Source organism: Oncorhynchus mykiss, chromosome 28 (assembly GCF_013265735.2).
Source record: "Oncorhynchus mykiss isolate Arlee chromosome 28, USDA_OmykA_1.1, whole genome shotgun sequence".
In the NCBI taxonomy this organism is placed as follows: Eukaryota; Metazoa; Chordata; class Actinopteri; order Salmoniformes; family Salmonidae; genus Oncorhynchus; species Oncorhynchus mykiss.
Genome location: NC_048592.1, coordinates 14,013,439 through 14,041,335, shown reverse-complemented (window position 1 = coordinate 14,041,335; position 27,897 = coordinate 14,013,439).

Genomic DNA, 27,897 nt, shown 5'->3' with positions numbered 1-27,897 from the left:
ACAATATACACAGGGGTGTGCCGGTACAGAGTTAATGTGTGGGGGCACCGGTTAGTTGAGGTAGTACGTATATGTAAGTGGAGTGAATTAAAGTGACCATGCATAGATGACAGAAAAGTGGCAGTGGTGTGGAGAGGGGAGGGGAGCAATGCAAATAGTCTGGGTAGCCATTTGACTAGATGTTCAAGAGGCTTATGGCTTAGATGCTGTTTTAGAAGTCTCATGGACCTAGACTTGGTGCTCCGGTACCACTTGCCGTGCGGTAGCAGAGAGGACAGTCTATGACTAGGGTGACTGGAGTCTTTGACAATTTTTAGGGCCTTCCTCTGACACCGCCTGTATAGATGTCCTGGATGGCAGAAAGCTTGGCTCCCGTGATGTACTGGGCCGTTCTCACTACCCTGTGTAGTGCCTTGTGGTCGGATGCTGAGCAGTGATGCAAGTAGGCAGGATGCTCTCAATGGTGCAGCTGTAGAACCTTCTGAGGATCTGAGGACCTATGCCAAATTTTTCAGTCTCCTGAGGGGGAATAGGTTTTGTCGTGCCCGCTTCATGACTGTCTTGGTGTGCTTGGACCATGTTAGTTTGTTGGTGATGTGGACACCAAGGAACTTGAAGCTCTCTCCACTGCAGCCCCATCGTTGAGAACGGGGGAGTGCTCGGTCCTATTTTTCCTGTAGTCCAAAATCATCTCCTTTGTCTTGATCACGTTGAGGGAGAGGTTGTTGTCCTGGCACCTCCCTGTAGGCTGTCTCATTGTTGTCGGTGATCTGGCCTACCACTGTTGTGTCATCGGCAAATGTAATGATGGTGTTGGATTCGTGCCTGGCTGTGCAGTTATGAGTGAAGAAGGAGTACAGAAGGGGGCTGAGCACGCATCCCTAAGGGGCCCCTGTGTTCATGATCAGTATGGCGGATGTGTTGTTACCTCCACGTACCACCTGGGGGCAGCCATCAGGAAGTACAGGATCCAGTTGCAGAGGGAGGTGTTTAGTCCCAGGGTCCTTAGCTTATTGATGAGCTTTGAGGGATCTATGGTGTTGAACGCTGAGCTGTAGTCAATGAATAGCATTCTCACACAGGTGTTCCTTTTGTCCTGGTGTGAAAGGGCAGTGTGGAGTGCAATAGAGATTGCATCATCTGTGGATCTCTTTGGGCGGTATGCAAATTGGAGTGGGTCTAGGGTTTCTGGGATGATGGCGTTGATGTGAGCCATGACCAGCCTTTGAAAGCACTTCATGGCTACAGACGTGAGTGCTACGGGTCGGTAGTCATTTAGGCAGGTTACCTTAGTGTTCTTGGGCACAGTCACTATGGTGGTCTGCTTGAAACATGTTGGTATTACAGACTTGGACAGGGAAAGGTTGAAAATGTCAGTGAAGACACTTGCTAGACGGTCAGCGCATGCTCGCAGTACACGTCCTGGTAATCCATCTGGCCCTGCGGCCTTGTGAATGTTGACCTGTCTAAAGGTCTTTCTCACATCAGCTGCAGAGAGCGTGATCACACATTCTTCCGGTGCAGCTGGTGCCCTCATGTATGTTTCAGTGTCATTTTCCTCGAGGCGAGCATACAAATAGTTTAACTCTCTGGTAGGCTTGTGTCACTGGGCAACTCTCGGCTGTGCTTCCCTTTGTATTCTGTAATGGCTTGCAAGCCCTGCCACATCCGACGAGCGTCAGAGCCATTGTAGTACGACTCGATCTTTGTCCTGTATTGATGCTTTTCCTTTTAGATGGTTCATCGGAGGGCATAGCGGGGTTTCTCATAAGCTTCCGGGTTAGAGTCCCGCTCCTTGAGCTCTAGTCTTTAGCTCAGTGCGGATTCTGCCTGTAATCCTTGGCTTCAGGTTGGGGTATGTACATACAGTTATTGTGGAGACGATGTCATCGATGCACTCATTGATGAAGCCAATGACAGATGTGGTGTACTCTTCAATGCCATTGGTGGAATCCCGGGACATATTCCAGTCTGTGCTAGCAAAACAGTCCTGTAGCTTAGCATCTGCTTCATCTGACCACCTTTTTATTGATCTACTCACTGGTGCTTCCTGCATTAATGTTTTGTTTTGTAGCAGGAATCAGGAGGATTGAATTATGGTCAGATTTGCCAAATGGAGGGCGAGGGAGATCTTTGTATGTGTCTCTGTGTGTGGAGTACAGGTGGTCCAGAGCTATTTTCCCTCTGGTTGCACATTTAACATGATGGGAGAAATTTTGTCAAACTGATTTAAGTTTCCCTGCACTAAAGTCCCCGGCTACTAGGAGCGCTGCCTCTGGGTGAGCGTTTTCTTGTTTGCTTATGGAGGAATACATCTCACTCAATGCTATCTTAGTGCCAACCTCTGACTGAGGTTGTACAGTTGAAGTCGGACGTTTATATACACTTAGGTTGGAGTCATTAAAACTTGTTTTTCAACCACCCACAAATTTCTTGTTGACAAACTATACTTTGTGCATGACACAAGTAATTTTTCCAAAATTGTTTACAGACAGATTATTTCACTTATAATTCACTGTATCACAATTCCAGTGGGTCAGAAGTGCATACACTAAGTTGACTGTGCCTTGAAACAGCTTGGATAATTCCATAACATGATGTTGTGGCTTTAGAAGCTTCTGACAGGCTATTAGACATAATTTGTACCTGTGGATGTAATTCAAGGCCTACCTTCAAACTCAGTGCCTCTTTGCTTGACATCATGGAAAAATCTAAAGAAATCAGCCAAGACCTCAGATTTTTATTTTAGACCTCCACAAGTCAGGTTCATCCTTGGGAGCAATTTCCAAATGCCTGGAGGTACCATGTTCAGCTGTACAAACAATAGTACACAAGTATAAACACCATGGGACCACGCAGCCGTCATACAGTAAAACAAGTCCTATTTCCTAGATCGTACTTTTTGGAGAAATGTCCTCTGGTCTGATGAAACAAAAATATAACTGTTTGGCCATAATGAACATCGTTATGTTTGGAGGAAAAAGGGGAGGCTTGCAAAACAAAGAACACCATCCCAACCGTTAAGCACGGGGGTGGCAGCATCATGCTGTGGGGGTGCTTTGCTGCAGGCAGGACTGGTGCACTTCACAAAATGGATGGCATCATCAGAAGGAAACTTATGTGGATTTATTGAAGCAACATCTCAAGACATCAGCCAGGAAGTTAAAGCTTGGTTGTAAAATGGGTCTTCCAAATGGACAATGACCCCAAGCATACTTCCAAAGTTGTAGCAAAATGGCTTAAGGAAAACAAAGTCAAGGTATTGGAGAAGCCATCACAAAGCCCAGACCTCAATCCCATAGGAAATATATGGGCAGAACTGAAAAAGTGAGTGTGAGCAAGTCAGCCTACAAACCTGACTCAGTTACACCAGCTCGTTCAGGAGGAATGGGCCAAAATTCACCCAACTTTATGTGGGATGCTTGTGGAATGCTACCCGAAACGTTTAACCCAAGTTAAACAATATAAAGGCAATGCAACCAAATACTAATTGAGTGTATGTAAACTTCTGACCCACTGGGAATGTGATGAAAGAAATAAAAGTTGAAATAATAGTTCTCTCTACTATTAATCTGACATTTCACATTCTTAAAGTAAAGTGGTGATCCTAACCTACCTAAGAGAGATAATTTTTACTAGGATTAAATGTCAGGAATTGTGAAAAACTGAGTTTAACGTATTTGGCTATGGTGTATGTAAACTTCCTACTTCAACTGTATGTAAACAGCTTTGAAGAATACAGATGAGAACTCTCTCAGTAGGTAGTGTGGTCTACAGCTTATCATGGTATACTCAACCTCAGGTGAGCAATAGTTCGAGACTTCCTTAGATATAATGCAGCAGCTGTTATTTACAAAAATACGTAGACTGCCGCCCCTTGTCTTACCAGACGCTGCTGTTCTATCCTGCCGGTACATCGTATTTCCAGCCAGCTGTATGTTGATATTGTCATCATTCAGCCACGACTCTGTGAAACATAAGATGTTACAGTTTTAATGTCCCGATGGTAGTTTAATCTTCCCCGTAACTCGCCGGTTTTATTGTCCAAAGATTGCACGTTTGCGAGCAGAATTGAGGAAAGTGGGGGTTTATTCGTTCGCCTTCGAATTCTCAGAAGGCAGCCCGCTCTTCGGCCTCTCTTTCTCCGCCTCCTTTTCACTCAGATCACGGGGGTCGGGGACTGTTTCCGAGGGAGCTGTATATCCTCCGCCTCGGGATCTTCAGAGTCGTGAAAGAAGAAAAAGGATTCTGCTCATGAGTAATTGCAGTCCTGATGTCAGTCCTAGAAGTTATTTTTGGTCATAAGAGACGGTAGCGGCGGCATTATGTACAAAATGAGTAAAAAAACAAGTTACAAACAACGCAGATAAACAAACAAAAAAAACACTATCAGTTGGGGGCACGTTAAACTTCTGCCTTCTGCTCCGGCGCCGTTTTGGTAGACCTGTTTTCAAATAGTATTTTTGTCTCTCATTACTTTCAATGTTTGATTGAGCCTTCCTGAAGTCCAAGATGAACGGGGCTGGCACTTTTCGGACAATTCTATTCGTCTAATCAATGGGTCCTCTCTCCAAATCTGTGTTTCTATATCACACAGTTTTTACAGGTACTATATTTCCTTGGGTTATCCCTACAGGCCTTGCAGTGGTCTCACAAGATGCCCTTGCCTGAGTTATGACCAGATAGCTATCACCTATTCCAATTACAGTGGAAAGACATTGCGAAAGATACTGATCGTTGAGTCAAGTGACTTGATGACACGTGACTTTGATGCAGCATGCGTACATACTGCAGCAATTGAAGTTTACTGTTACTGGTAGGAGATGAAACCTGGGTTGATAAACTGTGAACAACATGATTATTACTTTACACTCAGAAAAGAACAATAAAATCTTATGTTGTTGCTAACTATGAAAACATAACAAAAAACATGAACACAAACAACTTAACCATGTCATTAGTTATAGACATTATCGTGTAGTAGTCATATTTGTAATGAAATACTTCAATCCATTCTATAATGTTCCACACCAGCCTTTCAGAGTTGCGCAAACCATCCTACATGGAACAGCCAGTGACAAAGAGTGAAAACAGGATCTTGTTCAGAAGAGTACTTTTAAAAAAGCTGCTGCCTGGTGGGCAAGGCAAGGCTGATGTATTTTTGAAGTGGCAGCAGAGGAAGAGCATAGGGCAGTGTCTTTCCTGGTTCCTGGCTTGCTACAGCTTCCTGTCGCGGCGTGTGAGTCATTTTAATCAAACAAAGGCACTTGTTACGATTCATGCTCCTGCCTCTTGTATTCAATGCCTTCTATGCCATTGTTTCAACTGCCCATTGATCTTGTTCTTCGTCTGACTTGACAACCCAACCCTGTTGACTAACTTAGGGGCTAGCCCTCCCTAGAGATGTGTTACTAACAACCAAGTGAATCACTGGCATCTACTGTAGCATGCCCCCCATTTAGGATTCTCCCAGCCTCCCCACTCCGCACACCCTCTGTGTAACATCCCCCTCAAAGTTACACCTGCTTGACTCCCAGTAACATAGAAAACACTCCTCAGTCAATCCATTACACATAGCATGAGTATGCTAGGCTGCCATGACCAATATCCTGTAGGCCCGAGTAAAAGGAAAACCCAGACAATAAGTCAATGTTCTCTGAGGGATTTTGACACAGGCACATATGTTAGAGTCTGCTATTTTGAACTTTTAGTGTGTACTTTGTGAGACAGCGTTTTCCAGTGTTCTGTTAGTAATAAGTAATACATATAGGGTGACCTCTGAGAGATATCCCACATTTTCCCATACAACCATCTAATAAAGTGTAAACAACAAAGGTCCCTTGTCACGTCCTGACCTTAGTTCCTTTTTTATGTCCCTATTTTAGTTTGGTCAGGGCATGAGTTGGGGTGGGCATTCTATGTGTTGTCCTATGTTTTTGTATTTCTGTGTTTGGCCTGGTATGGTTCCCAATCAGAGGCAGCTGTTTATCGTTGTCTCTGATTGACAACCATACTTAGGCAGCCTGTTTTCCCACTATGATTTGTGGGTAGTTGTTTTCTGTGTTTGTATTAGTTACCAGACAGAACTGTTTCAGTTGTTCTTTTTGTTTACTTTGTATTGTAGTGTTCAGTTCAGTTTAATAAAACTACGAGCACTTACCACGCTGCATATTGGTCCTCTTCGGAAGAGGAGGAAAAACGTTACATCCCTAAAATAAGAACCATGATGGAGTTCTCTTTTCTCATTCAGAAAGTCCTTCAACACATATTCTCCTCAGGTGAAAAGTGTACTACAGCACAGCTCCAGGTGGTGGCAATAAGACCTTATCTATCCAGGTACCAATCACACCCCCCACCTACTCCCTGGGGAGTTCTCCTGTTGGTCGTCTTAGCTTACTGACTAGTTGTTGTTGTTTTGACCGGGTTTGAGCACTGTTTGGTGAAGTTAATAACATGCTAAATATATTTTCTTATCTTCCCCATACGGAAAACTCAAGTATTATAATATTAGGAACAACTGGTCTTTCCATGACATTCTGTAGACCAGGTGAATCCAGGTGAAAGCTATGATCGCTTATTGATATCACCTGTTAAATCAACTTTAATCAATGTAGATGAAGGGGAGAGGACAGGTTAAGGAAGGATTTTTAAGCCTTGAAACAATTGAGACATGGATTGTGTATGTGTACCATTCAGACGGTGAATGGGCAAGACAATGCTTTGTGTCAAGAACTGCAACACTGCTGGGTTTGTCACGCTCAACAGATTCCCGTATGTATCAAGAATGGTCCATGATCCAAAGCACATCCAGCCAACTTCACACAACTGTGGGAAGCATTCGAGTCAACATGGGCCAGCATCCCTGTGGAACGCTTTCGACACCTTGTAGAGTCCATGCCCCAACGAATTGAGGCTGTTCTGAGGGGAAAAGGTGGGCGCAACTCAATATTAGGAAAGTGTTCCAAATGTTTTGTGCACTTAATGTATGTACATGTATAAGGGTGTAAGGGTCCTGTGTGTAGAGCTGGTGTAGACAGTCAGGCGCAGGACAGCAAATATGAATAATCAACGTACTTTTACTCAAAATGACAAATGTACAAAGTAACATCATGAGCACACAATGACGGACCGAAAATACAATAAACAATCACTCACAAATACAACATGGGGAACAGAGGGTTAAATAATAAACAAGTAATTGATTGAGTGAAGCCAGGTGTAAAAAGACAGAACAAATGGAAAATGGTGGCTAGAAAGCCGGTGACGTCGACCGCCGAACGCCGCCCGAACAAAGAGAGGGACCGACTTCGGCAGAAGTCGTGACAGTACCCCCCCTTGACGCACGGCTCCAGCAGCACGCCGACACCGACCTCGGGGATGACCCGGAGGACGAGGTGCAGGGCGACCCGGATGGAGACGGTGGAAATCCCGCAGCAACGAAGGGTCCAGGGCGTCCTCCACCGGCACCCAGCATCTCTCCTCCGAACCGTACCCCTCCCACTCCATGAGGTACTGAAGGCCCCTCGCCCGACGCCTCGAGTCCAGGATGGCCACCTCGCGGCCCATTGTAGGTGCACATGGGCGGCGTCCCAGGTCTCCTCCGAGTGCTTGAACCATTCGTCCACTGCAGGAGCTTCGATCTGGCTCTGATGCCACGGTGCCAGAACCGGCTGATACCCCAGTACGCACTGGAAAGGAGAGAGGTTAGTGGAGGAGTGGCGGAGTGAGTTTTGGACCATCTCTGCCCAGGGGATGAACGTCGCCCACTCCCCTGGCCAGTCCTGGCAATATGACCACAGAAACCTACCTACATCCTGATTTACTCTCTCCACCTGCCCGTTACTCTCGGGGTGAAAACCTGAGGTAAGGCTGACCGAGACCCCCAGACCCCCATGAACGCTCTCCAGACCCTGAACTGGGGACCCCGATCAGAGACTATGTGCTCAGGCACACCGTAGTGCCGGAAGATGTGAGTGAACAGGGCCAGAACAGAGTTCTGTTATACTCACAGACAACATTCAAACGGTTTTAGAAACGTCAGAGTGTTTTCTATCCAATACTAATAATAATATGCATATATTAGCATCTGGGACAGAGTAGGAGGCAGTTCACTCTGGGCACGCTATTCATCCAAAAGTGAAAATGCTGCCCCCTATCCCAAAAAGTTTCAACCGTTACCCTCTACCATTCATCGCCTCGGCTTTCGAGCCGCTCCAGGGGGCCACTATCTTCTCTAAGTTAGAGCTGCGGAACGCCTACCAACTGGTATGGATACAGCCTACAACACTGCTATCAGGTACTGTGAAGGTATCAAATGGCGCCGGAAGAAATGGCAGCAGTTTTACGGGCGCCCAACCAATTATGCTATTATGTGTTTTTGTTCGCGTTATTTGTAACTCATTTTGTACATAATGTTTCTGCAACCGTATCTTACGGCAAAAAAGAGCTTCTGGATATCAGGACAGCGATCACTAACCTCGGATTAGACAAAGGTTTTTTCTTCAACAAGCAAGACGCACAGGACATTACCCAATCACCCCACAGGACCGACATCCCTGTTATTTGCAAGAGGAAACGACGCAGGTACAGAGGACAAAGAGCCGGATGCCTGGTCAGGACCCGAAAAAGGCGGGTGGAAAGCTGCCATTAGCGTCAATACTACTCGCCAACGTGCAATCATTGGACATTAAACTAGACGAGGTACGATCATGAATATGCTACCAACGGGACATCAAAAACTGTAATATCCTATGTTTCACGGAATCGTGGCTGAATGACGACATGGATATTCAGATAGCGGGATATACGCTGCACTTGCAAGATAGAGAACAGCACACTCTGGTAAGACGAGGGGGGGCTGTCTGTGCATATTTGTAAACAACAGCTGGTGCACGAAATCTAAGGAAGTCTAGATTTTGCTCGCCTGAAGTAAAGGATGTTGTGATAAATTGCAGGCCACACTACTTACCTAGAGAGTTTTCAGCTATACTTTTCGTGGCTGTTTATTTACCACCACAGACAGATGCTAGCATAAGACCGCACTCAGTCAGCTGTATAAGGACATAAGCAAACAGGAAACCACCAGAGGCGGCACTCCTAGTGTCCGGAGACTTTAATGCAGGGAAACTTAAATCAGTCACTACCAAATTTCCATCAACATGTTAAATGTGCAACCAGAGGGAAAAAAAGTTATAGATCACCACACGGTGTCAGAGGAAGGCCCTAAAAATTGTCAAAGACCCCAGCCACCCCAGTCATAAACTATTCTCTCTACTACCACATGGCAAGCGGTACCGGAGTGCCAAGTCTAGGACAAAAAGGCTTCTCAACAGTTTTTACCCCCACGCCATAAGACTCCTGAACAGGTAATCAAATGGCTACCTGGACTATTGCATTGTGTGCCCCCCCAACCCTTCTTTTTACACTGCTGCTACTCTCTGTTTATTATATATGCAAAGTCACTTTAACTATACATTCATGTACATACTACCTCAATTGGGCAGACCAACCAGTGCTCCCGCCCATTGGATAACCAGGCTTTCTGCATTGTGTCCCACCCACCACCCGGCAACCCCTCTTTTACACTACTGCTACTCTCTGTTCATCATATACTATAACCATGTCTACATGTACATACTACCTCAATCAGCCTGACTAACCGGTGTATGTATGTAGCCTCACTACTTTTATAGCCTCGTTACTGTATATAGCCTGTCTTTTTACTGTTGTTTTATTTCATTACCTACCTATTGTTCACCTAATACCTTTGTTTGCACTATTGGTTACAGCATGAAGTAAGCATTTCACTGTAAGTTCTACACATGTTGTATTCGGCTCACGTGACAAATAAACTTTGATTTGATTTGAATACCTGGTGATGCCCTTCGGTTTGACCAATGCTTCTGCTGTGTTCCAGGCCCTGGTGAATGACGTTCTCCGGGATATGTTGAACCGGTATGTGTTCGTCTACCTCGACGACATTCTTGTCTTTTCCCACTCGGCTCAAGAACACGTTCTCCACGTCCGACAAGTCCTCCAGCATCTCCTGGAGAACCAACTGTTTGTCAAAGCCGAAAAAGGTGAGTTCCATTGCTCCACCATATGCTTCCTTGGATACATTATCCACAGGGTAACTGTCAACTTGTGAGTCTGAAAATGGACACTGGAGGTTAATAAGGAATCTGCATTGCAAGTATCAATTTGATGTTCATGAACATTTGTCATGACCTGTGCATTCGGAAAATATTCAGACCCCTTGACTTTTTCCACATTTTGTTACGTTACAGCCTTTTTCTCAAAGGCTATTCATGTTTTTCCTCATCAATGTAAACACAATACCACATAATGACAAAGAGAAAACAGGTTTTTAGAAATGTTTGCAAATGCATTAAAAATAAAAAACTTAAATATTACATTTACATAAGTATTCAGACTCTTTGCTAGGAGACTTGAAATTGAGTTCAGGTGCATCTTGTTTCCATTGATCATCCTTGAGATGATCCACCTGTGGTAAGTCTAATTGATTGGACATGATTTGGAAAGGCACTCACCTGTCTATATCAGGTCCCACAGTTGACAGTGCATGTCAGAGCAAAAACCAGCCATGAGGTCGAAGAACTTGTCCGTAGAGCTCCGAGACAGGATTGTGTCAAGGCACAGATCTGGGGAAGAGTATGAAAGAAATGTCTGCAGCATTGTAGGTCCCCAAGAACAAAGTGACCTCCATCATTCTGAAATGGAAGAAGTTTGGAACCATCAATACTCTTCCTAGAGCTGGCTGCCTGGCCAAACTGAGCAATTGGGGGAGAAGGGCCTTGGTCAGGAAGATGATCAAGAACCCGATGGTCACTCAGACAGAGCTCCAGAGTTCCTCTGTGGAAATGGGAGAATCTTCCAGAAGGACAATCAATCAAATGTATTTCTAAAGCTCTTTTTACATCTGCCGATGTCACAAAGTGCTGTACAGAATCCCAGCCTGAAACCCCAAAACAGCAAGCAATGCAGATGTAGAATCACGGTGACTAGGAAAAACTCCATAGAAAGGCCGGAACCTAGGAAGGAACCTAGAGAGGAACCAGGCTCTGAGGGGTGGCCAGTCCTTTTCTGGCTGTGCTGTGTGGAGATTATGACAGAACATGGCCAAGATGTTCAAATGTTGATAGATGACCAGCTGGGTCAGATAATAATAATCACAGTGGTTGTAGAGGGTGCAACAGGTCAACACCTCAGGAAGAAATATCTGTTGGCTTTTCATAGCTGATCATTCAGAGTTAGAGACAGGTGAATCGGTTTCTCGGATGATAGTGTTGATGTGAACCATGACCAGCCTTTCAAAGCACTTCATGGCTACAGACGTGAGTGCTATGGGTCGGTGTTCCTTTAGGCAGGTTATCATGGTGTTCTTGGGCACAGGGACTATGGTGGTCTGTTTGAAACATGTAGTTATTACAGACTCGGTCAGGGACAGGTTGAAAATGTCAGTGAAGACCCTTGCCAATTTGTCAAGGCATGCTCTGAGTACATGTCTTTGTAATCTGTCTGATTCTGCGGCCTTTTGAATGTTGACCTGTTTAAAGGTCTTTCTCACATAGGCTATGGAGAGTGTGATCACACATTAGTCCGCAACAGCTGGTGCTCTCATGCATGCTTCAGTGTTGCTTAACTTGAAGCTTGCATTAAAATAATTTAGCTCATCTGGTTGACTCGTGTCACTGGGCAGTTCGCGGCTGGGCTTCCCTTTGTAGTCCGTAATCATTTGCAAGCCCTGCCACATTCGACGAGCGTCAGAACAGGTTTAGTAGGATTCAATCTTAGTCCTGTTTTGATGCTTTGCTTGTTTGGTGGTTCGTCGAAGGGTATAGCGGGACTTCTTATAAGCTCTCCTTGATAGTGGCAGCTCTACCCTTTGGCACAGTGCGGATGTTGCCTGTAATCCATGACTTCTGGTTGGGATATGTACGTACTGTCACTGTGGGGACAACATTATTGATGCACTTATTGTTGAAGCCGGTGACTGGTATATTTCTCAATGTCATCAGATTAATCCCTAAACATATTCCAATCTGTGCTAGCGAAACAGTCATGTAGCTTAGCATCCGCTTCATCTGACCATTTACATATTGAGCGAGTCACTGGTACTTCCTGCTTTAGTTTTTGCTTGTAAGCAGGAATCAGGAGGATAGAATTATGGTCATATTTGCGAAATGGAGGGCGATGGCAAGCTTTGTATACATCTCTATGTGTGGAGTAAAGGTGGTCTAGATTTTTTTCCCCTCTGGTTGCACATGTTATGCTGGTAGAAATTAGGTAAAATCGATATAAGTTTTCCTGCATTAAAGTCCCCGGACCGCCGCCTCTGGATGAGCATTTTCTTGTTTGCGTATGGCCTTATGCAGTTTGTTGAGTGCGGTCTTAGTGCCAGCATCGGTTTGTGGTGGTAAATAGACAGCCAAGAAACATTTAGATAAAATCTCATGGTAAATAGTGTCGTCTACAGCTTATCATGAGGTACTCTACCTCAGGCAAGCAAAATATTGAGTCTTCTTTAATATTCGATTTTTTATTAACAAATAGACACAGACCCGTCTTACTGGAGGTAGCTGTTCTGTTTTTATTTTTACATTTTTTATTTCACCTTTATTTAACCAGGCAGGCTAGTTGAGAACAAGTTCTCATTTACAGCTGCGACCTGGCCAAGATAAAGCAAAGCAGTTCGACACATACAACAACACAGAGTTACACATGGGATAAACAAACATACAATCAATAATACAGTAGAAAAAGTCTATATACAGTGTGTGCAAATGAGGTAAGATAAGGGAGGTAAGGCAATTAAAAGGCTGTGGTGGCGACATAATTACAATATAGCAACTGTGGTTGAAAATTAGGGAATGCGGTTGAAAATTAGCCGGCGGGCTAAAACCAGCACTTTTACTGAAACGTTGATTAATGTGCACTGTCCCTGTAAAAAATTAACTCAAACTAAACACTGGAGTGATAGAAGTGCAGAAGATGAATGCGCAAGTTGAGATACTAGGGGTGCAAAGGAGAAAAATAAATAAATAAATACAGTATGGGGATGAGGTAGTTGGATGGTCAATCTAGAGATGGGCTATGTATAGGTGCAGTGATCTGTGAGCTGCTCTGACAGCTGGTGCTTAAAGTTAGAGAGGGAGATATGAGTCTCCAGCTTCAGTGATTTATGCAGTTTGCTCCAGTCATTGGAAGCAGAGAACTGGAAGGAAAGGCGGCCAAAGGACAAATTGACTTTGGGGGTGACCAGTGAGATATACCTGCTTGAACGTGTGCTACGGGTTGGTGCTACTATGGTGACCAGTGAGCTGAGATAAGGCGGGTCTTTACCTAGCAAAGACTTGTAGATGACCTGGAGCCAGTGGGTTTGGCGACGAGTATGAAGCGAAGGCCAGCCAACGAGGGTGTACAGGTCACAGTGGTGGGTAGTATATGGGGCTTTGGTGACAAAACCTCTGTCTTGCCGTTGAATGTATATTATCCATGTTGTCATTCAGCCACAACTTGTTGAAAGATATTACAGTTTTTAATGTCTCGTTGGTAGGATAGTCTCAAACAGAGTTCATTCAGTTTATTCTCCAATGATTGCACATTGGCCAATAGGACGGATGGTAGAGGTGGGTTACCCACTTGCCTTCAAATTCTCACAAGGCACCCGGATCTGTATCCCTTGTATCGGCGTGGTCTCTTCATGCGAATGACGGGGATTTGGGCCTGGTCCAGTATCAGCAGTAAATCCTTTGCGTCCGACTCATTAAAGAAAAAATCTTTGTCCAGTTTGAGGTGAGTAATTGCTGTTCTGATATCTGGAAGCTCATATGAGACGGTGGCAGAAACAGTATGTACAAAATAAGTCAAAAATTACGCGGGAAAAAAACACAAAATAGCACAATTGGTTCGGAGCCCGTAAAATGACAGCCATCCCCTCCGGTGCCATTATTTAGGTATCTCAGTCCTCAGTTTCATCAGCTGTCCGGGTGGCTGGTTTCAGATGATCCTGCATATGAAAAAGCCAGATGGATTGTTCCTGGGCTGGTGTTACACCAGGTCTGCGGTTGTGAGGCCGGTTGGACGTGCTGCCAAATTCTCTAAAATTACATTGACAGCTTATGTTAGAGAAATGAACATTAGTTTCTCTGCAACTGCTCTGGTGGACATTCCAATTGCATGCTACCTCAAAACTTAAGACATCTGTGGCGTTGTGTATTTGTATTTATTATGAATCCCGATTTAGCTGCTGCTCTTCAAAGGGTCCAACAAAATTAAAGTAGTTTATATAATTACATTTTTTTTACATTACATTCACAGATCTCACAACACACTGTGTGCCTTCAGGCACCTACTCCACCACTACCACATATCTACAATACTAAATGCATGTGTATGTGTGTGTATAGTGCATATGTTATCGTGTGTATGTCTGCATGTGTCTGTGCCTATGTTTGTGTTGCTTCACAGTCCCCGCTGTTCCATGTGGTGTTTTTGTAATCTGTTTTTAAGTCTAATTGTACTGCTTGCATTAGTTACTTGATGTGGAATTGAGTTCCATGTAGTCATGGATCTATGTAGTACTGTGCGCTTCCCGTAGTCTATTCTGGACTTGGGGACTGTGAAGAGACCTCTTGTGGCATGTCTCATGGGGTATGCATGGGTGTCTGAGCTGTGTGCCAGTAGTTTAGACAGACAGCTCGGTGCATTCAACATGTCAATACCTCTCATAAATACAAGTAGTGATGAAGTCAATCTCTCCTCCACTTTGAGCCAGGAGAGATTGACATGTATATTATTGAAATTAGCTCTCTGTGTACATCCAAGGGCCAGCCGTGCGGTCCTGTTCTAAGCCAACTGCAATTGACTTTTTTGTTGCACCTGACCACACAACTGAACAGTAGTCAAGGTGCATCAAAACTAGAGCCTGTAGGACCTGCCTTGTTGATAGTGTTGTTAAGAAGGCAGAGTAGCGCTTTATTATGGACATACTTCTCCTCATCTTAGCTACTGTTGTAAAAATATGTTTTGACATTGACAGTTTACAATCCAGGGTTACTCCAAGCAGTTTAATCATCTCAACTTGCTTAATTACCACATTATTTATTACAATATATAGTTGGGGTTTAAGGTTTAGTGAATGTTTTTTCGCAAATACAATGCTTTTAGTTTTAGAAATATTTAGGGCTAACTTATTCCTTGCCAACCACTCTGAAACTAACTGCAACTTTTGTTAAGTGTTGCATTCATTTCAGTTGCTGCAGTAGCTGACATGTATAGTGTTCATTCATCTGCTTACATAGACACTCTGGCTTTACTCAAAGTGAGTGGCATGTCGTTAGTAAAAATTGGAAAAGCAAGGGGCCTAAACAGCTACCCTGGGGAATTCCTGATTCTACCTGGATTATGTTTGAGAGGCTTCCATTAAAGTACACCCTCTGTTTTCTGTTAGACAAGTAACTCTTTATCCACCTTATAGCAGGGGGTGTAAAGCCATAACACATACGTTTTTCAGCAGCAGACTATGATTGATTATGGATGAGCGATGGCCGTGTGGCATAGGCAAGATGCAGTAGACGGTATAGAATACAGTATATACATATGAGATGAGTAATGTAGGATATGTAGACAGTATTAAAGTGGCGTTATTTAACTTCTTGACGCTACCCATCCCGGTGCCGGGATAATTGTCATCTGCAACCGCTGAATAGCATAGCGCCACAGTCAAATAATATTACAAAAAAATATTCATATTCATGAAATCACAAGTGCAATATTGCAAAACACAGCTTAGCCTTTTGTTAATCGACCTGTCGTCTCAGATTTTGAAATGATGCTTTACAGCGAAAGCAATCCAAGCGTTTGTGTAAGTTTATCGATAGCACAACATAACATTATGTACACTAAGCATTAAGTAGCTAGGTCATGAAAATCAGAAAAGCAATCAAAAAAATTGTTTACCTTTGATGATCTTTGGATGTTTTCACTCACGTGACTCCCAGTTACACAACAAATGTTCCTTTTGTTCCATAAAGATTATTTTTATACCCAAAATACCAACGTTTGTTTGTCGCATTATGTTCAGAAATCCACAGGAAAGAGCGATCACGACAATGCAAATAATATCCATAATGTCCACAGAAACATTTATAATCAATCCTCAAGTTGTTTTTAAAATATATATTCGATAATATATCAACCGAGTGTGTAGCTTTTTCAATAACAGCGGGAGAAACAATGGCCGCTTTACTCAGTTGCGCAAAACTCACTGAGAGGCCCCAGTGTGATCCTTCACGTTCATTTTTCTAAATAAAAGCCTGAAACTATGTCTAAAGACTGTTGACACCAAAGAAAAAGGAATCTGGTCCCTTTAAATGTATTTAATTAGGCAAGAACAAATTCTTATTTTCAATGACAGCCTGGGTTAACTGCCTGTTCAGGGGTAGAACAACAGATTTGTACCTTGTCAGCTCAGGGATTTGAACTTGCAACCTTCTGGTTACTAGTCCAATGCTCTAACCACTAGGCTACCCTGCCACCCCAGGAGGATAGGCATGCATAGGAACACAGAGGTTTCAAAATAAGAGGCACTTCCTGATTGGATTTTCCTCAGGCTTTTGCCTGCAATATCAGTTCTGTTATACTCACAGACAATATTTTTTACAGTTTTGGAAACTTTAGAGAGTTTTCTATCCCAATCGGACAATTATATGCATATTCTAGTTTCTTGGGCTGAGAAATAGGCAGTTTCAAATGGGTACGTTTTTTTAGCCAAAAAACGAAAATACTGCCCCCTACACGCAAAAGGTTAACTTCTTGCGTCGAGCAATCCCGTATCCGGGAGCGTAATCATAGCCTCAAGCTCATTACCATAACGCGACGTTAACCATTCATGAAAATCGCAAATGAAATGAAATAAATATATTTACTCACAAGCTTAGCCTTTTGTTAACAACACTGTCATCTCAGATTTTCAAAATATGCTTTTCAACTATAGCTACACAAGCATTTGTGTAAGAGTATTGATAGCTAGCATAGCATTAAGCCTAGCATTCAGCAGGCAACATTTCCACAAAAACAAGAAAAGCATTCAAATAAAATCATTTACCTTTGAAGAACTTAGGATGTTTTCAATGAGGAGACTCTCAGTTAGATAGCAAATGTTCATTTTTTCCAAAAAGATTATTTGTGTAGGAGAAATCGCTCCATTTTGTTCATCACGTTTGGCTAAGAAAAACCCCCGAAAATTCAGTCATTACAACGCCAAACTTTTTTCCAAATTAACTCCATAATATCGACAGAAACATGGCAAACGTTGTTTAGAATCAATCCTCAAGGTGTTTTTCACATATCTATTCGATGATAAATCATTCGTGGCAGTTGGGTTTCTCCTTGGACGCAAACGGAAAAATACACGCAGCTGGAGATTACGCAATAATTGCGACGGAGGACACCAAGAGAGCACCTGGTAGATGTAGTGTAAAATGGTAAATCTTCCAATGATATGCCTACAAATACGTCACAATGCTGCAGACACCTTGGGGAAACGACAGAAAGTGTAAGCTCATTCCTGTTCCATTCACAGCCATATAAGAAGACATTGGAAGAGAGCGCCTTCAAAATCTGGGGCACTTCCTGTTTGAAATTTCATCTTGGTTTCGCCTGTAGCATCAGTTCTGTGGCACTCACAGACAATATCTTTGCAGTTTTGGAAACGTCAGAGTGGTTTCTTTCCAAAGCTGTCAATTATATGCATAGTCGAGCATCTTTTCGTGACAAAATATCTTGTTTAAAACGGGAACGTTTTTCATCCAAAAATTAAAAGAGCGCCCCCTATATCGAAGAAGTTAAAGTGACTAGTGATACCTTTATTAATCTGGATCGGTGTCCCTTCCACGGGACGGTTGAGCTAACATAGGCTAATCCGATTAGCATGAAGTCGTAAGTAATAAGAGAATTTCCCAGGACATAGACATATCTGATATTGGCAAAAAGCTTAAATTCTTGTTAATCTAACTGCACTGTCCAATTTACAGTAGCTATTACAGGGAAATAATACCATTTTATTGTTTGAGGAGAGTGCACAATGTTGAACATAAAGTTATTAATAAACAAATTAGGCATATTTGGGCAATCTTGATACAACATTTTGAACAGAAATGCAATGTTTCATTGGATCAGTATAAAACTCTGAACATACACTGCTGCTATCTAGTGGCCAACATGTATATTGCACCTGGGCTGGAATAATACATTATGGCCTTTCTCTTGCATTTCAAAGATGATGATACAAAAAAATACAAAAGAATGGTTGTTTTTTTACTTTTGTATTATCTTCTACCAGAAGTGTTATATTCTCCAACATTCCCTTCACAGTTCCACAAACTTCAAAGTGTTTCCTTTCAAGTGGTACCAGAATATGCATGTTCTTGTTTCAGGTTCTGAGCTACGGGCAGTTAGATTTGAGTATGTAATTTCAGGCAAAGAAAAGGGGCGGGTCCTTAAGAGGATTTATTAACTTCCATTTATTACATTTATTTAAGTGGCAAGAGATTTGAGTCTGTATGTTGTCAGCAGCTGCTCTATGTTAGTGATGGCTGTTTAACAGTCTGATGGCCTTGAGATAGAAGCTGTTTTTCCGTCTCTTGGTCCCAGCTTTGATGCACCTGTACTGACCTCGCCTTCTAGATGATAGCGGGGTGAACAGTCAGTGGCTCAGGTGCTTGTTGTCCTTGTGCAGACTGCACCACCCTCTGGAGAGCCTTGTGGTTGTGAGTGGAGCAGTTGCCGTACAAGGCGGTGATACAGCCGGACAGGATGCTCTCGATTGTGCATCTGTGTTTTAGGTGACAAGCCAAATTTCTTCAGCCTCCTGAAGTTGAAGAGGCGCTGTTGCGCCTTCTTCACCACGCTGTCTGTGTGGGTGGACCATTTCAGTTTGTCTGTGATGTGTACGCCGAGGAAACTAAAAACTTTCCACCTTCTCCTATACTGTCCCGTTGATGTGGATAGGGGGATGTTCCCTCTGCTGTTTCCTGATGTCCATGATCATCTCCTTTGTTTTGTTGACGTTGAGAGAGGTTATTTTCATCTACTTCCTGTAGGCCGTCTCGTCATTGTTGGTAATCGAGCCTACCACTGTAGGGTCATCTGCAAAGTTGATGTCATCTGCAAATTTGGAGGTGTGTATGGCCACGCAGTCATGGGTGAACAGGGAGTACAGTAGAGGGCTGAGAACGCACCCTTGTGGGGCCCCAGTGTTGAGGATCAGATGTTGTTTCCTACTCTCACCACAACCCGTCAGAAAGTCCAGGACCCAGTTGCACAAGCCGGGGTCAAGACCCAGGTTCTCAAGCTTAATGACGAGTTTCGAGGGTACTATGGTGTTAAATGCTGAGCTGTAGTCAATGAACAGCATTCTTACATAGGTATTCCTCTTGTTCAGGTGGGATAGGGCAGTGTGCAGTGTGATGGCGATTGCGTTGTCTGTGGACCTATTGGGGCGGTAAGCAAATTCTAGTGGGTCTAGGGTATCAGGTAGGGTGGAGGTGATATGATCCTTGACTAGTCTCTCAAAGCACTTCATGATGACAGTGAGTGCTACGGGGCGATAGTCATTTAGTTCAGTTACCTTTGCTTTCTTGGGAACAGGAACAATGGTGGCCATCTTGAAGCATGTGGGCACAACAGACTGTGATAGGGATTGATTGAATATGTCGTTAACACACCAGCCAGCTGGTGTTACTATTCTTGGGTAGCGAATTGACTTTAGCTTCCCCTCCAGGCCTAAGGGCACATACTTTCTAGGAGGCTTAAATGTTTTATTTTATTTATTTTATTTCACCTTTATTTAACCAGGTAGACCAGTTGAGAACAAGTTCTCATTTACAACTGTGACCTGGCCAAGATAAAGCAAAGCAGTGCGACAAAAACAACAGAGTTACACATGGGATAAACAAACATACAGTCAATAACACAATATAGAAATCTATGTACAGTGTGTGCAAATGTAGTAAGATTACTGTGGCAATAAATAGGCCATAGTAGCGAAATAATTACAATTTAGCATTAATACTGGAGTGATAGATGTGCAGTTGATGATGTGCAAGTAGAGATACTAGGAGTGCAAAAAATGACAAAATGGGGATGTTGGGTGGGCTATTTACAGATGGGCTGTGTACAGGTGCAGTGATCGGTAAGCTGCTCTGACAGCTGATGCTTAAAGTTAGTGAGGGAGATAAGAGTCTTCAGCTTCAGGGATTTTTGCAATTCATTCCAGTCATTGGCAGCAGAGAACTGGAAGGAATGGCGGCCAAAGGAGGTGTTGGCTTTGGGGATGACCAATGAAATAAACCTGCTGGAGCGTGTGCTACAGGTGGGTGTTGCTATGGTGACCAGTGAGCTAAGATAAGGCTTTACCTAGCAAAGACTTATAGATGACCTGGAGTCAGTGGGTTTGGCGACGAATATGAAGTGAGGGCCAGCCAACAGGAGCATACAGGTCACAGTGGTGGGTAGTATATGGGGCTTTGGTGACAAAACTAATGGCGCTGTGATAGACTACATCCAATTTGCTGAGTAGAGTGTTGGAGGCTATTTTGTAAATGACATTGCCAAAGTCAAGGATCGGTAGGATAGTCAGTTTTACAAGGGTATGTTTGGCAGCATGAGCGAAGGAGGCTTTGTTGCGAAATAGGAAGCCAATTCTAGAATTAATTTTGGATTGGACATACTTAATATAAGTCTGGAAGTAGAGTTTACAGTCTAACCAGACACCTAGGTATTTGTAGTTGTCCACACATTCTAGGTCAGAACCGTCCAAAGCAGTGATGCTAGTCGGGCAGGTGGGTTCGGGCAGCAATCGGGTGAAGAGCATGCATTCAGTTTTACTAGCATTTAAGAGCAGTTGGAGGCCACGGAAGAGTGTTGTAGAGTATTGAAGCTCGTTTGGAGGTTTGTCAACACACTGTCCAAAGAAGGGCCAGATATATACAGAATGGTGTCGTCTGCATAGAGGTGGATCAGGGAATCACCCGCAGCAAGAGGGACATCATTGATATATACAGAGAAAAGAGTCAGCCTGAGAATTGAACCCTGTGGCACCCCCATAGAGACTGCCAGAGGTTCGGACAACAGGCCCTAGGGTTTGACACACTGAACTATCTGAGAAGTAGTTGGTGAACCAGGCGAGGCAGTCATTTGAGAAAACAATACTATTGAGTCTTCCGATAAGAATGTGGCGATTGACAGAGTCGAAAGCCTTGGCCAGGTCGATGAAGACTGTTGCACAGTACTGTCTTTTATCGATGGCGGGTTATGATATCGTTTAGGACCTTGATCGTAGCTGAGGTGCACCCATGACCAGCTCGGAAACCAGATTGCATAGTGGAGAATGTACGTAGAATTCGAAATGGTCTGTGATCTGTTTGTTAACTTGGCTTCCGAAGACTTTAGAAAGGCAGGGCAGGATGGATATAGGTCTGTAACAGTTTGGGTCTAGAGTTTCTCCCCCTTTGAAGAGGGGGATGAACGCAGCAGCGTTCAATCTTTAGGGATCTCAAACTATACGAAAGAGGTTGAACAGGCTAGTAACGCAACAACTTCAGCGGATCATTTTAGAAAGAGAGGGTCCAGATTGTCTTGCCCAACTGATTTGTAGGGGTCCAGATTTTGCAGCTCTTTCAGAACATCAGCTATCTGGATTTGGGTGAAGGAGATGCGAGGAGGGGCTTGGGTGCAGATCTGTTGGTCGGGGTAGGGGTAGCCAGGTGGAAAGCATGGCCAGCCGTAGAAAAATGCTTATTGAAATTCTCGATTATCGTAGATTTATCGGTGGTGACAGTGCTTCCTAGCCTCAGTGCAGTGGGCAGCTGGGAGGGAGGAGGTGCTCTTATTCTCCATCGAGTTTAGTGTCCCAAACTTTTTGGAACTAGTGAAAAAGCTAGCCTTTGCTTTTCTAACTGACTGTGTATATTGGTTCCTGACTTCCATGAAAAGTTGCTTATCGCAGGGGCGATATTGAAGATGTGGCAAATAGGAGTGGCAATATTGTCTGCTATTATCCTCAGTAATTTTCCATCCAGATTGTCAGATCCCGGTGGCTTGTCATTGTTAATAGACAACAATACTTGTAATGTAAGGTGCCCCAAAGCTTTTTACTATCATTCTTTATATAATTTATCTTTGTTTCATAGTATAGTTTATTTTCATTTAGTTTAGTCACATTATTTCTTAATTTGCAGTACGTTTTCCAATCAGTTGGGCTGCCAGACGTATTTTTCATACCTTTTGCCTCATCCCTCTCTACCACACAATTTTTCAATTCCTCATCAATCCAAGGGAATTGAATAGTTTTTACAGTCATTTTCTTAATGTGTGCGTGCTTATTAGTAACTAGAATAAGCAATTTCATAAATGTGTCAAGTGCAGCGTCTGGTTGCTCCTCATTACACACCACAGACCAGCAAATATTCTTTACATCATCAACAAAATATGAATCACTACAAAGCTTCTTGTATGACCTCTTGTACACTATATTAGGCCCAGCCTCTGGAACTTTGGTTTTCCTAGATATGGCTATTATATTTTGATCACTACATCCTGTGGATTTGGATACTGCTTTAAAGCAAGTTTCTGCAGCATTAGTATAAATGTGATCAATACATGTTGATGATTTAATTCCTGTGCTGTTTGTAGCTACCCTGGTAGGTTGACTGACAACCCGAACCAGGTTGCAGGCACTGGTTACAGTTTGACGTTTTTTCCTGAGTGGGCAGCTTGATTGTTAACCAGTCAATATTTAAATCCCCCAGAAAATGTACTTCTCTGTTGATATCACATACATTATCAAGCATTTCACACATATTATCCAGATACTGACTGTTAGCACTTGGTGGTCTATAGCAGCTTCCCACTAGAATGGGCTTTAGGTGAGGCAGATGAACCTGTAGCCATATTACTTCAACAGTATTTAAATGTTGATTGTCTCCAAGCTTTACAGAAATGTGGTTCTGAATATAGACCGCAACACTGCCCCTGTTGGCATTTCTGTCTTTTCGGTAGATGTTATAACCATGTATTGCTACCACTGTATCATCAAAGGTATTATCTAAGTGGGTTTCAGAGATTGACAGAATATGAATGTCATCTGTTACAAGCAAGTTATTGACTTCATGGACCTTGTTTCTCAGTCTGCATATGTAAATATTGGCTATTTTTAGCACTTTTCTGGGTTGCTTGATTGTTTTTAATGCTTTACTGGGAAGCTTGTCAGAAGTAGACTTACTCATGTTATTTATATTGGAGCTGATAGTGCAGGGTGAGCTGCACAAAGTGGTCTTCTTACTAGGGCACACTGCCTCAGTGCTAACAGTGTAATTCTGGTTGATATGCTCATAATTACGGCATACAATAGTGGTAGCTGTAGGATAAACAGAAGTATTCTGTGCAATTAGGGGCACATATATTAAGTTACTTACATTGTGTTTGCCAATGCTCCTAGGATCATGTACATTTGATGCAGCATTATGACGACTCAATGTCACAATGGTAGGGATTAACTGAGCTGATCTTGGATCATTGACCAGTCAATGATAAATGTGTGACAAAACTGCACATTTCAGAGTGGCCTTTTATTGTCCCCAGCACAAGGTGTAATGATCATGTTGTTTAATCGGCTTCTCTATATGCTTCACCTGTCAGGTAGATGGATTATTTTAGCAAGGAAAAATGCTCACTAACAGCAATGCAAACAAATTTGTGCAGACAATTTGAGAGAAATAAGCTTTTTCTGCGTATGGAACATTTTGTGATCTTTTGCTTCGGCTCATGAAACATGGGACAAACACTTTACATGTTGCGTTTATATTTTTTTGTTCAGTATATTACATATATGTATTTGAAACATATGTCATTATATTAGGCTTCGGTACAGGTCTGTATCTCAACCATCCGAAATGAGTTATAGTCGAATCCAATCTCTTTTATAGACACATTTTAAATGGCAAATATTTAAATTATAAAGTGACACATAAAGACGGCACATGGCCAGATTATGACACAAATGATTATTATTATCCTTTAAGTCAAGCCAATAAAAGTCAGATAAAGACGCTGGGGTTTCAGTAAGACTAAAATGTGGTGTTGTACAAGCACACTGCACTTTATTACGGGCTACAGTTTTAGTAGTCGTCATTACATTCTCTACCAGAAAGTTGCTTGGCCGTCTTTGATGTCACGTAGGTTGATACGTACATTGCTAAATTCTAATTTATAAAGCCCTTTTGCAAAAACTCCCGCTGTACCTAACATCATTAGAAAACAAATGAGGATATTTAAGACATTGGGCCAACACCCGGTTTCAGCAATGGTTAACTCTGGAAATTCCTTTGGTGTCTACTGAGTTAGGTAAATCATGTTTTTCTATGTGGTTGCATTTTGTATTTATATTTTGAAGTGTGTATTTTCTGTAATTTAGGGCTGATCTGTAAAATAAACCTTGGCCTCAGTATGACTCCCTGATAAAATAAGTACCAATAAAATATTCTACTCAACAATACACTCTCTGTCATATATAGTATAAACCTCTAGGTCAGGATTTCCCATACTCGGTCCTTTCCACAAGGTGTGCACGTTTGTTTTTTGCCCTAGCTCTACACAGCTGATTAAAATAATCCAATAATCATCAAGCTTTGGTAATTTGAATCAGCTGTGTAGTGTTAGGGCAAAAATCTCCATGGATGTTTGGAATGTCCAGGCCAGAAAACATTCCCACACAGAGAGAGAATTAGTTAGAATTGGTTAGTATTGTGAACCATTATTCCCTGGAACTGGAGGACACAGGCTGACCAATCACAAGTCAGTCATCTGTCTTAATGGTTCTGTCTCTGTCTATCTATATCTGTGAATATTACATGTAAAAAAATCTAATCTGTCATTGAAATGCATGTCACAGAGAAACGGCTAGGAGGAGGAGCTAAGTAAATCTAAATTGACCCTGGACGAAGGTGGAATTGGATACATTCTTACTATGATTATTGGATATGAGTTGAGGAAATCATTATGTGGGATTAATATTCAGTTGGCCCACAGCTCAACACAGCCTTGAACAGAACAGCTGCATTGAACATAAAAATGGAGCACAGCGTGGCAAGGGAAAACAACTCTCAAATTGGGGAAATATTAGGAGGTACGTAAGATACTATAAACATTTATACTGGTACGTGTTTCGCATCAGTTCAGTGGGAATGTGTAATGTTAGTTTTGGTTTGAGTCAGCGAAATATATTTTTTCTTCCTCAGCTCAGCCAGCTGGCGATGGTCACCCTTGAGGAAGCAGGTGTTTTTGAATTTGAATGACAGGTGGTATCTAGTGTGCTTGCTGTGGCATGGTTGGTATAGCTGGGCTGTCTGTAATGTCTCTGTATCCTCCCAGTCTCAAAAGCCAAACCTTTGAGCTAATACAGCAATAGAAGATCTAGATGATGACCTAACAGAAGGAAAACCATTTTTCTTTACACTATTCAAAGAAATGTTCATGTTTTCTTTGTCATTGAATCGAACGTAGAATAACATAATCGCCTATCCGAAAGCATAGTGCACAAATTGAAATAGCACTGAACTGCAGCCACATTTTTGCATAACTAATGAACATAGACTTCACTTTATTAACGATGCTATGAAAGATCTTTAGCAGCACTTTTCAATTCCCATCCACCAATAGAAGTTGAACAGAATTAACCCTTTACACTCGTGGTAATTGGCCTTTAGGGATAGGGCTAAATTGAAACGTTTCTTACGGACAAAATATGAAAAGCATATGCATAACCATGGTAGCAAATGAAAGGAAACAGTTTGGAGATTATGGGAAAATTATTAAACCAAAGGTGAGGACACGAGTTCACCGTGACACAAGACTGAATCCATAAAAAATAAAGGAGAGCCGCACACTCTAGGAGCTCAGATGCAAAAAATATTTATGTCCAATATTTCGACAGACAAACTGTCTTCATCAGGGTATAATGACAAACGCTGCGGGGTGACTCGTGTATATATAGTGTCAAAAGACAGGGGTCTGTAATCATGGCCGGGTGTGGCCTGATATCATTGGTTAATTCTCATATATTCAAATAGCATACAAAAAACATAAATTGATAGCGTACGATCACAGATACAATTTGGCTACATAAGCCTACAAACATTTACAATAGCAAAATCACAATAATCACGAGAATGGCTTCAGATCAAAGTCTACGTTGAGACCGAATGGAGCAAGGGTCTCGTGTCAACAATAAATTGTCGAGGTCACCCCCTCTCCTAGGGAGGGTGACATGTTCGATGCCAATATAATGTAGAGACAAAATCGAGTGGTTTGCTTCCAAAAAGTGGGCCGCAACTGGGTAAGTCGAGTTTTTGCACCTAATGGTGCTACGAGGCTCCGAGATTCGTACCTTTTAATTTACGTTTTGTTTTACCCACATAAGTACTGTTATTGTTCACGCAATCCAAAAATGGTCCATTTAAAATCAGAATCTGGGTCAAGTGGGCATATTTTGAAGGCTTGTTCTATTGCCAACATTACTAGCTCATTTATAAAATACGATATTACAGTATTAGGCTTTCACAATGCAATTCAGGTAAAATCGTAATTTTGATGGGCATAGAAAGGAGTCATGACTGCATTCAGGTGCATGCCGCGGCTCATTTTCTTCACAGTAGACAAACAGGCTCATTCTGTTCAGAACAACCCAGGGTACAACGCCATGTCATCTTTTAACTGTACATCAAACATAGTGATTATAAATGTTGACACTGTACAGTGCCTTTCGGAAACTATTCAGACCCCATGACTTTTTCCACATTTTGTTACGTTACGGCCTCATTCTAAAATTGACTAAATAGTTTTTTCCCCTCATCAATCTACACACAATACACCATAATAACAAGCAACAACTTTTTAAAAGTTAATTTAAGCTAATTAAAATATCAAATTTACATGAGTATTCAGACCCTTTACTCAGGACTTTGTTGAAGCACCTTTGGCAGTGATTACAGCCTTGATTCTTCTTGGGTATGATGCTACAAGCTTGGCACACATGTATTTGGGGAGTTTCTCCCATGAACATTCAGAGACTTGTCCCGAAGCCATTCTTGCATTGTCTTGGCTGTGTGCTTAGGGTTGTTGTCCTGTTGGAAGGTGAACCTTCGGCCCAGTTTGAGATCCTGGGCACTCTGGAGCAGGTTGTAATTGAGGATCTCTCTGTACTTTGCATTGTTCATCTTTCCCTTGATCCTGACTAGTCTCCCAGTCCCTGCAGCTGAAAAACTTCCCCACAGAATGGTGCTGCCAGCACCATGCTTCACCGTAGGGATGGTGCCAGGTTTCCTCCAGACATGACACTTGTCAATCAGACCAGAGAATCTTGTTTCTCATGGTCTGAGAGTCCTTTAGGTGCCTTTTGGCAAACTCCAAGCAGGCTGTCATGTGCTTTTTATTGAAGAGTGGCTTAAAGACCTGATTGGTGAAGTGCTGCAGAGATGGTTGTCCTTCTGGAAGGTTCTCCCATCTCCACAGAGGAACTCTAGTGCTCTGTCAGAGTGACCATCAGGTTCTTGGTCACCTCCCTGACAAAGGTACTTCTCCCCCGATTGCTCAGTTTGGCCGGGGGTGGCCAGCTCTAGGAACAGTCTTGGTGGTTCCAAACTTCTTCCATTTAAGAATGATGGAGGCCACTGTGTGCTTGGGGACCTTCCCCAGATCTGTGCCTCGACACAATCCTGCCTCTGAGCTCTACGGACAATTCCTTTGACCTCATGGCTTGTTTTTTTAAAACTGATATGCACTGTCAACTGTGGGACCTTATATAGACAGGTGTGTTCC